We start from the raw sequence: 13,486 nt of genomic DNA on the forward strand, positions 1-13,486 counted from the left end.
TACCATTTCTTTCTTAGGACATTAACGATGTTCATTCTGAAACTTATATCTGCAAATTCTGGACCATTACAAGAGATGTCCAATCACAAGAAGAAGAAACGAAGAAACAAAGCTCCGAAATAGAAATTGGAGTATAAATCGCAGCAAATAGGGGGAGTATTAACTGGGGATGACAATGATTATAGAAAAACAGAAGCAAGGACTTCGAAGTATAAGAGAAAATTTAAAGCCCAATGACAACACCGAAGTTACAAACTGTGGATATCAGTGCGTATAGCAATATAAAGACACGGGAGGATTATAAATACAATAATTCCTAGAGCATAGTAGAAATAAACAGATTCTTCCGGTGGGAGTTGGAAAAGAAGAACGATCATTGCAATAGTCAGAATAAGAACAAGGATTAGAACCAAATTAAGCATTATTATAATCTTTTGGATATATGAACTGAGAAAGAAGGTATAGAAGTGGTGGAAACTAATGGAACGGAAACGGTAAATTTATAATGGAAATATCAGGCAGAGTAATCGAGGCAGATCACCGTATTTAATTATAGAGATCTTAATTCCCTTATTCGCCGAAGAATCAAATCTTTTAGATTTCGAAAATTTTCTTAAAATCCCTTGAATTCCGGAATTCAACCAAGACAACGTCAAAAGTTAAGACGCACCTTATTTTCTAAATTCCACCGTGACTACATCAAAAGTTAAATCTCTATCTGAATCTGTTGTGACAGCTTCATTCGTACGCTTCACCTAATCGAATCGTTTTACCTATATTAGTCAATGATGATGATAAAACTACATTCATCAACTCATATTTGTCATGAAAACATTTTTATTGTTAACCATGACCACCTCACTCAAATTTCGGGACGAAATTTCTTTAACGGGTAGGTACTGTGACGACCCGGGAATTTCCGACTAAATTTAAACTAAATCTTTATATGGTTTCGATACGATAAGCAAAGTCTGTAATGTTGAATCTCAAAATTTCTAAAATGTTTTTTATATTCAATTGACCTTCGACCATTCCCGACGATTCACGAACAACTATTTGTGAGTAGATATGTATATAAATATAAATAAATATATGTACATAAATGTTATTAATCGTTGTATGAAATTATTATTATAAATAAATATTAAATATGTAAAATAATATACAACTTAATTGTTAGGAATAAGTATGAAAAATGATGTAATTAATAATAAAATTTATTACTAAAATAAATCTATATACGTAAAGTATATTGAATATATATATTTGGTTTCGAATTCATTTAGTAAACGATAGTAGCACTCATTCATCATTCGATGGATATTACACAAGTTAAATTCAAACTTATATTATTTTAAAATAAACGGTTAGCCAAAAATGAGTTTTATAAATTATAGGCTTATTAAAAATGTATTTAAGAACTAATTGTTGAATTTTAAAACTTTTTATATTTTACTTGGGGTTGGGAGTGAATAATTAATGCAATTTTTATTTAATGGTTAATGACCGAATTTTATACCATAATGACTGAAATAATTAAAGAAACTTAATATAAAAAACTGGGATTTTTCTGAAAGACTTTTATCCGCCACTAATTATCAACGGGGTACCAAAGTGTCGGTAGATATTTACAGAGTGCTATTGCCTAATCACGTTTATATGTAAAAAAAAGATGTAAAGTAATCATATTATATTTAAAGGTATACAGTGTTTCATCTAGTGACATATTGTATATGATATATACAATTACATGAAGACTTAAAGCACACTTCCCTGCTTCTTTCCTTCTTCAACTTTGAGTAACCAAGCAACAAACCCACTTCCTGTTTTCTTTTCTTTCTTTCCTTTTCATGTATTTGTTTATCAACCATTCATCATCCCTTTTGTATATATGCATATAGCATATAGATAGTTAAACGCACCATCACCTAACATTCATTCAATCATTTTTTTCTTCTTCAAACATTGACAACCCATTTTCTACTTTTTGCTTTATTGTCGTGGACCAAACAACCACCACCCTTCCTTCGATCATAATCGCCGGACCACCACACTCGTTGGACCACCACCCACAATCTCACCACCTCTCCTTCTTCTCCTTCTCTCTTATTTACTTCTGCAAGAAACCACTAAACACATTTGTCACCACCACCGTAGAACACCTTAATCCACCACTTTTATTTCTCACTCCCTCTCCTCTCAATGAAACCATCGCACCACCTTTTCAAATTTTTTTTCTGTCTTTGCTTCACGATTGTAAACCAAATCATCGCCACCACAAACATCTTACTTCCATCACCATAACCACCGTCATATGTAGTCGCCACCATGATGTTCTGTACAGCAGTAAACTGCCACCATCCGCCACCCTAAGCCATCCAAAAACCGTCCCAACAATCAACCTGCTACTCATTTTTTTCTAGTTCACTGATTACAATAATGACGAACGATGGTGAGTGTAGAAGATTTACGAGATGATAAAATGAAGAAGATTATGATGTTGATAATCGAAGATGATTACATGAATAAAGAAGGTGATGATATCGATGATAATAAAATTGATGATGATCACGATGGTATGCATAATGATGATGACGATTAAGTGATGTTTGATGAGCTAAATAATGTTCGATGTTAAAGATGCGATATTGTTAGATGATGAAAAAGATGAAAACTGAAAGAAAGATAAATAGAATTTAGTATGATTATTCTTCAGAAAAACAAGATGGGTCTGATGGTTAGTGTGTGTGGTGAGCGAACGAGAAGTCCTGGGTTCGAACCCAGACACACACAGTATTTTTTTTAATTATCAAAAGAAGCTGGGCTATGTTAAAAGCTTGGGCCTGTTGGGCCGAATACTTGTGTTTTCTAATTGGGCCGTAGAATTACTTGTGAGGTAGATTGGGCCGTGACCCTAGTCTGTTGTGATCATAAATTGATCCCTGGTCGACTAATTTGTGAAAAAGAAGGAAAGACAGAAAAATGAACTATATATTATCGTATGGGTTATAAAAACATAAATGTAACGGATGGAGGAATGGTTAGAAGGGATGTTGAGTTTACAAGGGGTCGGCAGTTCGAACCCGTGCTGGGATTTTTTTTTCTTTTTTAAAGAGCTTCCTTTAAAGGTAGTTTTTTTTACTACTTTTATTATAACTATTATCGTTATAAATTGTTATTATTATTATTGTTGTTAGTGTTATTATTATTATTATTATTATTATTATTAGTAGTATTGTTATTATTAGTTATTATTATTATCACAAGTATTATTATCATTATTATTATTATTATTAATATAGTTACTAGCGATGTTATTATTAAACTTATTACTATTAGTAGAAAAAGTATTATTGTAGTTATTGTATTATCAGTATTGTTATTATTAAAAAAAAATTATCATTTTTTTTATCACTTTTACGAAAATAATTATTTTTATTATTAGATTTATTATTATTATTAATATTATCATTTTATGAACTAATAAAATAAATACCATTATTATTAGTATTTTTTTTTATCATTTTTATTATTAGTATTATTATTAGTATTTGTATTATTATTATTACTATTACAATAAATATTATTTATAAAGAATATAATTATCTCATATAACATAACTATATATATATATATATATATATATATATATATATATATATATATATATATATATATATATATATATATATATATATATATATATATATATATTTATCTAAGGTATATGAAATAAGTATAGTTAATTTGATTACTAATGAAAAACATAATTAAAATAACAATTAAATCACTAATAATATGTAATTTTTGTTCGATTACCATTGTATGTGTTAATATATATATAAATGTTATAGGTTCGTGAATCCGAGGTCAACCCTATACTTGTTCAATGTCGTCCTATGTATTTTTACTACAAAATACATTAGGTGAGTTTCATTTGCGCCCTTTATATATTTTTGAGACTGAGAATACATGCGCTGCTTTTATAAATGTTTTACAAAATAGACACAAGTAATCGAAACTACATTCTATGGTTGGATTATCGAATCGAATATCACCCTTTTTAGTCTGGTAATCTAAGAATTAGGGAACAGAAACCCTAATTGACGCGAATCCTAAAGATAGATCTATCGGGCCCAACAAGCCCCATCCAAAGTATCGGATGCTTTAGTACTTCGAAATTTATATCATGTCCGAAGGAGGATCTCAGAATGATGGGGATATTCTTATATGCATATTGTGAATGTCGGTTACCAGGTGTTCACCATATGAATGATTTTTGTCTCTATGCATGGGACGTATGTTTATGAGAATTGGAAATATGAAATCTTGTGGTCTATTAAAATTATGAAATGATTATTTATGATAAACTAATGAACTCACCAACCTTTTTGGATGACACTTTAAAGCATGTTTATTCTCAGGTATGAAAGAAGTCTTCCGCTGTGCAGTTGCTCATTTTAAAGATATTACTTGGAGTCATTCATGACACATTTCAAAAGACGTTGCATTCAAGTCGTTGAGTTCATCAAGATTATTATTAAGTCAATTATAGTTAGATATATTATAAAATGGTATGCACGCTGTCAATTTTCGATGTAATGAAAGTTTGTCTTTTAAAAACGAATGCAATGTTTGTAAAATGTATCATATAGAGGTCAAGTACTTCGCGATGTAATCAACTATTGTGAATCATTTATAATCGATATGGACTTCGTTCAGATGGATTAGGACGGGTCATGAAAGGTGTGTGTAGGTCTTTCTTAATGTCCATCACTACGAAGTCCGTACGATACAAGAATTTATCGACTTTCACAAGACGTTCTCAACTATGCCTTTAGGATATCAAATTATGTGATCGGCAAGGTGGATTGTCATATTGGTTGGTGACAGGTCTCCTAACTCTAATCTCTGGTAGAGGGAGTAGGGGATTAGGTTGATACTTGCTCCTAAATCTGCTAGCGCATGAAAGGTTCCAGACTGGTAGATTGAACACGAGAAAATGAATCGGACCCTATCTCCTAGCTTTTGCAGTAGAGAGTTTCTGAGCAATGCTGAGCATTCTTCACTCAGTGGTATTTTGTCAGAATCTGGTAGCCTTTCCTTTGTAGAGAAAAGCCTTCGGATGTATCTCTTCTAGTTGGGAACTTCGGACATGGTGTTCAGGAATCTTCCATCAAGTTTGAAGGAATCAAGCTTGTATGGTTCTTCTCGTAGCCTTCCAGGGTAAGGTACACGAATTGGAGTTGGAGTGCGCAGCTTCTAAGTGTATGTCGATTTGTTCTTGAGCCTAGCTGACCTTCTCCTTGGTTCTTCCTCTGGAATTATGGAGTCCATTTGCTTATCTTCCTCTATGTAGGGATTTTGGATAGTATTACTAGGTAATCTTCCTTGTGGTCGTGTTTCAAGGCGTTGTGATAACTGTCCGAGCTGTGTTTCTAGACTTTTGAGCAGAGCTAATTGATTTCTCATTAGTATCTCCGTCTGGTCTTGTCTAGATGCAGTTCTCTGATTTAGCTATTGTTGTCCTTGAATGAACTGAGTTAATTGATCATCAGTCCCGAGAGTAGGGTTGGTTACTTTTGTAATTTGGGTGGTTGGGGAATTTTCCTCAGCTGGTGGATCAGTGAGTGGAAGTGGTTGATCGTAGGTCAATTGAGATTGTTGGGGTGGATAAGGTAGGTAACGATAACGAAAAGGCTGTTTGTTTCGTTGAAATTGGTTAACCCTAGGTTGTTGATTGAATCCAGGATTTGATTGACGAGCTGGGTATTGAACGTAACAGACTGAACCATCAGGGTTCTTGTACTCAACTTGATATTCTTCAATGGGTTGCGGGTTGGTACAATTAACACAGGTCTGAGCCTGGTTAACCTGCTGTGGCTGCATCTTCAATTCTCCCAGTTGTTTGGCGAGAGATTCCATCTTATCCGTGAGGGATTTGATGGCCTTCGTTTGATTGTTAAGTGCGGAGAGTGGGGCAGATGATGACGTTGTTTCACCACTGTTCCAGTCATGATGATGCATTGTCATGTTCTCGAGCAACTCCCATGCTTCGTCTGCGGTTTGGTTCATCAAATTTCCTAGAGCTGCTGCATCAATCGTCGTCATATGATTTACCGTAAGACCATTGTATAAGGTACATATCTGAGCTGACCGTTCTAACTGGTGATTAGGGCATTTCTTCAGCAGGATTTTGAATCGCTCCCATGCAGTGTATAGAGATTCATCATAACTTTGTTTAAAATTAATGATGTCATTCTTAAGTTTGGGTTGTTTAGAAGGAGGAAAATATTTGGTTAGGAATTTAGTAGCCATCTCCGTCCATGACGTGATAGAATCTTTTTCCAGTCCTTCAAACCATTTATGTGCATGATGAGTGAGAGAATAGGGTAGGGATGGCATCGTCCGGGTTTGGGACGGGTATAAGTAGTCCCAGACCCGGACCTGGTAAGGAAAACTAGTCCCAAACCCGGCTCAAATACCCGACGGGTCCCGTTTATTACTAACTAGTGGGTAAACGGGTTTACCCACGGGTATTCGGGTACCCATTTAATTATTAACTATCGGGGATACGAGTCTCCTCACGGGTATCGAGGTCTTCATTTTTTGCTATCCCTTTTAACAATGTTATCAAAATGAGTAATCCATAAAATAATAAATGTAACTGTCAAGAGATACTATATTGAATTTTATGTTTAAAAGTATCACAAAATTACACCTCCAAAATAAAAACATCTGAAAGAAAAAGATATCATAAAAATCAAAAAAATAAAAACATAACAATTGAGACAATGATTTTCTGCACTGAGACATTGATTTGCAACCACATTAGACTCCAAATGAGTACATGAATCTGCAAAAGAATGGATATATATTAAAGTAACAAATAAACTTAAGGTAACAATTGAGATACTGAATAAAAACTAAAAGAAAGGTAACAATTGAGATACTGAATAAAAAATAAAAGAAAGGTAACAAAAAAGAAAATAACATTTAAGTTGACCAACCTTTTGTGAAAGGCTGATATGAGTTTTATCAGAATCTGCTTGTGTGTTTGAAGTGTCACCATTTTCACCCGTTCTTTCTGGATCCATTTATCTTAAAAAAATGATTACAAGAAGCTGTAATTAGCAAATAAATCTAAACTGTAATTCAATAACAGTTAGCAACACTTGAAATATCAACATGTTATTAACAAATAAACACATTACCAAAATCATATACAATCTAAATCTATAACATGTAGTAATAAATAAATTCATATTGACCTAGTAAATGTCAAACTTCCTACAGCAACTATACATACAAATCAATAAGTGGCAGCTTAACATACTAATTAAATAAATAAATTCATACTACGTAAATAAATATACTTTCACTATAATTAACATATACGGAGTACATACTAATTGTAAATGTCAAACTTCCTATATCAAACTTTGTAAGTAAATAATTTCATACTGAACCAATTTCGCATACCAACTATACATATACATATACATACTAATTAACAAATATACATACATACATGATTTATAAACAAAGATATATAATAAAAGAAGATACCTGATTAAAATCAGTCGAAACCTAAAAGTGAGAGGTCGGAATTGGAACTTCTTGTCGATAGCAACTTAGCGAGTTTGGAGAGCTGGAGAATAATTTTATTTTTACTACTTTATAATCCACTGACGATTATTGAATATGGATAGTCGATTACTCGATTATAATTTCTTGGAAACCAACGAGATTTGGAGATTGAAACGCAAAGCAGGTTAGGGTTGCGTATTGGGGATATCGAAAAATTAGGGAAAAAAGAAGCCGTCTATTTAGATGTAGATACTAGATAGTATAATAATATTAGGAAAAAAGAGCAGTATACTATATTGATTTCTTAATTATTATTATATTATTAATTATTATTTCTCGGGTACATGGCCCGAGTACACGGGTCTTTATTTAAACTCAGACCCGATTCCGAACCCGAATTGTTTTTAAAAAGTAATCCCATACCCGACTCGGGACCCGTATACCCGGACCAGACCCTGCCCAATTATATCGGGTTTCGGTTTTCCCCATCGGGTCCGGGTCTTTTTGCCATCCCTAGAATAGGGGAACAAGTATAGCCGGACTATATCTTGTCTTATCCCTGGCTATTTGTAGGAGTTCGAAAGAGATATGAATTTATCAAGGTGAGAGTTAGGATCGTCATTCGGTAATCAATGAAATTGACAACTATTTTGAATGAGCTGTATAATATGATGTTTTAATTCGAACGAGTGTCCTTGAATCTCTGGGAATCTGATAGGTCCTCCTCGACCTTCAATCAAGGGTTTGGTGTTTTTTGCTAAAGTAACGCGTAACGCCATTTGATTTCTGATTCGTTCTTCATTGCGTGCTTTAGAGATTATTGTGTCTGGATCAGGTACGAATAACAACGGCCCTGGTCTAGATCGGGTTTGGGTCATACACTAGGTATGCCTTTTTATTTTAAATTTAAAGTAGATAAGCTAAGTTCCTAATTTAATCTAAGGCAAATTTTATCTAAAGTAATCTAAGGTAATCTATGATAGACTTAATCTAAGGTAATCTAATCTAATTATCCTAAGTTTAAATATGATTTGGTTCTTGCTACGGATTTCCTGGTATTTCGATAATAGAGCTTCGCACGAACTATTCAACAAACCAAATGGCCAGGCCGACTACGGAGAGACAGGATCCTTTTGGTTCTAATAGAATTGGAGACTGTTCGAAAAGTCCAACAACCAAGTCCGTGTATAATTTTCTTTCTTAGACACCACTAAATGCTTGTGAATAAGTTTAATAGAAGCAGTATTTTCTGATACCAGTTCCCCGGTAGCGGCGCCAAAACCTTGTCCTCTCCTAATATGGCCAAAATGGACGGTTTTATTTATGCGGTGTCGTCAGGACGCAAGGCGTCAGAAACGGCTTATCAAGAGAGAGAGCAATAGTTTTAAATTTATATTTAGCGGGGCCTAAATCGTACTACTCCTTATCATGAGTAAGGGAAGTATGACCTTGGGTTGTATTTTTTAGATATCAGTAGAATCGAACCTATAATTAAAGCTTAAGTTAATCCTAAAGTGAAGGAGTAGTGGTTTGTTACCTAATTTTGGATTTTCTAGTTTATAAGACAAAGTAAAGTAAATGTGATAAAATTTGTAATTCAGATAAGGTTAAAACAAGCGTATACTATGATTTCATCAGTTACTTTGTCTGAATTATGGAATGCTGGCTCATGAATGGGTAGTGACCTTGTATTCATTACACTAGTCCTAAACGCCCATGTCATAAGACATGTCACTGGGTAATGCTTTCGGCTTGAAGATTCTGAATAGACAGCAACGTCCCTTACCCCCGACGCCCGTGCAGTCTGACTACAGACATACACGTTCAGACGGCTCATCCAATTGAGCGACTCGGTTGGGTGACGTATTAACATTCCACCAAGGTCTAAACTTTCTTAAGCATAATAGAATACAGGGTTTGCCATATCCGAGAGACGTGATGTGTTTCAATGCTTTCGTTAATGATCGGGTTTAAAAGATAGTTAGGCCCTTAAAAGAGTTCAACCATAAAGAACACCATAGCCAAGTCAGGTTTGACTTCCATGAACACGTTCGGTTATCCTAACAGTCAATCCTTTATGTGTTTAAACAAACAGTTCCTTAATTAACTAAGAATCCCTCAAACGGGGTGTAATGCTTGAGACCGGGTTCCATGGCCTTACTTAGCAGAGGTACAGCTTACAACAACTGTTGTGCTTCAGCGTGCACGTACGAAGTTTATATGCTTGGTGACTACACTAGCATGGTATAGGACCGACAATGTACTAGAGGTCTAGTTAGATGTTTCACTACGAAAGAGTCCTCAGTCAGAAACCAAGTCTCGGTGGACTTACTACAACCGGTATGCCTTAGTCAAACTTACGTTGTATCCGATAGACTTCTCTTACCAAGGGGTGACATAGATAGTGTACTCTAAATCGGGGTTCGCGACTTTTCAAAAGCAGAGCAAATAACTACGTTCTATTATTTGGAAAAGCGAATGAGTTTAAAGCATAATCGGAAAAGATTTCGACAACATACATAAACCATAATATTATTTCGGCATTATAAGTCACTACATCATAGCATACACTAAAGATAACTACTCGTTAATCATGGCACCAATATCACAAGGCATAATAATCGAAGACATTATATAAAGACAAAGGATAGAAATACCACTAGATTAAACGAGATTCGAATACAAAAGTGACAACTTCAAACTCCAGACCGCTCCTAATACAATCTCCGGCGTTCTTCTCTGGGTACTAGGTTTTCCGCACAGAGTCGAAGACCTTGAAACTATGACTAATATTATAGAAAGAGAGAGAAAGAAGTGAATTAAAGTGTGTGTAAAAATGGATGATAAAGAGCCTTTAAATAGAAGTTGGTTTTGATGGAATACCACATGTAAACAAAGTCACAAAACCCATTTTGTATGTATATAAATTCGGCCATATATATATAGAACAAGCGGAAGCATTTTCAAGTTTGCATGTGTGTTTTAACCTTTTAAAATGTATTCCATTTCATAGATCTAGTCTTGTACAATATACTAAAATGTAAATAGAGCTAGTTTAGGGTTTATACCTTCTCCTAAATGGAGGTTGAAGCAAGATGAAGATGAAGATGAAGAATGGCAAGTTTCTAACTTGAAACCTCAAGACTTTGATACCCACAAACCTTGAATCAACACCCTTCTTCTTGGTTAGGATTTTGTACACTTATTAACTAGCAAAATGAACTTGAAGAACCCTCTTCTTCAACCCAAAATTTCGGCACCCAAGAGGAAGGAGAGAAAAAAATTGGCTAGTTATTTTGAAATGCAAGTATTAAGTGTGTATGTTTGATCCACCAATGCATGTAATAAAAGGAAAGAGAGTTAGGTAAAAAGCAAGCATGGGGAACCCCATATGGAGTCCCCCAAAACCGTCCACCCTCATACTCCCTCCCTTTTTTTTTTTTGCATTCTTTTATATATAAATTGTCTTGCATCAATATTTGATACTTACACATTTTATATATATATAATTTTATAAACCTTTTATAAAATTAAAACACACATATATAAGTTTAATCATATAGATAATTAAACTCACTTATAATTATCCATATAATTATTTCTTGCATTTTATCTTTAGAAAACCAATTTCTAAAGTCTAAGTGTCAAGTATTTATTTTAAAGATCCACTCATTTAACATAAATACATAAAAGTGTTGACGGTTTGTTATTGGGTATGACCCGACTTGGATCATAACATATTGGCCACAATAATTAATTATGTCTCTCGGGCATATGAAATACCTTCAATCTCCCACTTGCACGAGAAACATAAGGAATTAATGCGAGTGATGGATACCACCTAACGACCGTCCATCACCCCCAATGTGTTATGACTTAGTGCCATTCAATAACATCATCCCTTTCGAGTTCCCATCTCGAATATGATTAGGTGAATCTTTCAATATATCCTTTCATCCTAGATGTCATGTTAGATCCAAGAGACATAGAATGATCACTCTCTTATAGATCTAACTTTATCAGGCCTTAGACATCTGACTCTCAACGAATAAGAGGGACAAATTCCATCTTGACTACATACGTCCTAGACACTACACTTCGTACCATACCTGAAGCCTCCCTTATGTACTACCATGTTTCAGAATAGCGAAGGAAAGAATCAAGGCACAATATTCGGTGAATGTCTGAACCCAATATGTGTCTCAGGTCAGAGGATATAATGATATTCTCCTTTACTCAAGATTACATGTGATCAACCACAAAGGCTCCATATAGTAAATCTTGAGAGCGGGTCTTCCAATATTTGTGTCCCACAAACATCTATGAACCTTGGTTGCAACCTTGCCCCACATTCACCATATGAATGTTAACCAATCCAAGTTCATAATAGTCTAGACCTCACACTTTGTTCCCACAAATGTGATCAACTACGAAATTTTAGAATAATAGTTTATTCATGGATAAAATATGCTAAATTGGAACATGACTCATAATTAAATTAATACCATAATTATATTAATGAGTTTGAACTAATTTGTTCAGATACAATACTTAAACTAGATCAATTCCAATCACTAGAATATCGAAGCCCTAATGCACAAACATGTCCCTCATGTTTTGGCCCATGTAAAAGCTTCGTGAGTGGATCCGCAACATTTTGATCTGTGTGAACTTTGTGAATACATATCTTTCCCTTTTCAACCTCATCCCTAATGTAGTTGAATCTCCGCTCAATGTGACGAGTCTTTTGATGAGCACGAGGTTCCTTGATTTGAGCAATCGCACCCTCGTTGTCACAAAAGATCTCAAGAGGGTCCTGAATGGAAGGGACCACTCCTAAGTCGTCGATGAATTTCTTCATCCATGCAGCTTCCTGAGCTGCCAATGAGGCGGCAATGTACTCCGACTCTGTAGTGGATAACGCAACAACTTCCTGTTTTGAGCTCTTCCAAGAGACCGCACCACCATTCAACATGAAGACATAACCGGATTGTGATCGAGAGTCATCTCGATCAGTTTGGAAACTCGCGTCCACGTAACCTTTTACAGCGAGTTCCTCCTCACCAGACCCATATATTAGAAACATATCCTTAGTCCTTCTAAGGTATTTCAATATACATTTAACCGCAGTCCAATGACTATTTCCTGGGTTATTCTGGTATCTACTTGTCAAGCTTAGAGCGCATGACACATCCGGTCTAGTACATATCATTGCATACATGATAGACCCAATAGCTGATGCGTATGGGACTTTCTTCATTCTCTCTTGCTCATCTTTTGTGGTAGGACACTGAGATGAACTGAGAATGGTTCCCTTTTGAATAGGTACCAAACCTTTCTTAGAGTTTTCCATCTTGAACCTTTTCAAGATTTTATCAATGTATGTACTTTGACTTAAACCTATCAATCTCTTGGATCTATTCCTATAGATCCCAATCCCCAATATGTATTGTGCTTCTCCAAGATCTTTAATAGAGAAGCAACTCTTTAGCCAAGTTTTGACTTCTTGCATTGTGGTTATATCATTCCCAAATAATAATATATCATCCACATATAGCACAAGGAACATTATAGAGCTCCCACTAGCCTTCTTGTACACACAAGCTTCATCACCATTTTTAATGAAGCCAAATTTCTTTGCCTCTTCATTAAAACGATGATTCCACATTCTAGATGCTTGTTTCAATCCGTAGATTGACTTCTTTAACTTGCATACCTTCTTAGGATTTTTCGGATCAACAAAACCTTCGGGCTGTACCATATAGACATCTTCCTCAAGATATCCATTTAGGAAAGCGGTTTTGACATCCATTTGCCATATTTCATAGTCATAGTGAGTAGCAATGGCAAATAATATCCTAATAGACTTTAGCATTGCCACTGGCGAGAAAGTTTC

General features: G+C 34.8%; 1 non-coding gene across 1 annotated transcript; it reads left to right on the forward strand.

Moving 5' to 3' along the window:
* Positions 1-6,163: 6,163 nt before the first annotated feature.
* LOC139865355 (small nucleolar RNA R71) lies at positions 6,164-6,269 on the forward strand. Its single transcript, XR_011764880.1, has one exon. It is a non-coding gene; the product is annotated as a small nucleolar RNA R71 (small nucleolar RNA).
* The last annotated feature ends 7,217 nt before the right edge of the window (positions 6,270-13,486 follow it).

Source organism: Rutidosis leptorrhynchoides, chromosome 8 (genome assembly GCF_046630445.1).
Source record: "Rutidosis leptorrhynchoides isolate AG116_Rl617_1_P2 chromosome 8, CSIRO_AGI_Rlap_v1, whole genome shotgun sequence".
NCBI classification, from domain to species: domain Eukaryota; kingdom Viridiplantae; phylum Streptophyta; class Magnoliopsida; order Asterales; family Asteraceae; genus Rutidosis; species Rutidosis leptorrhynchoides.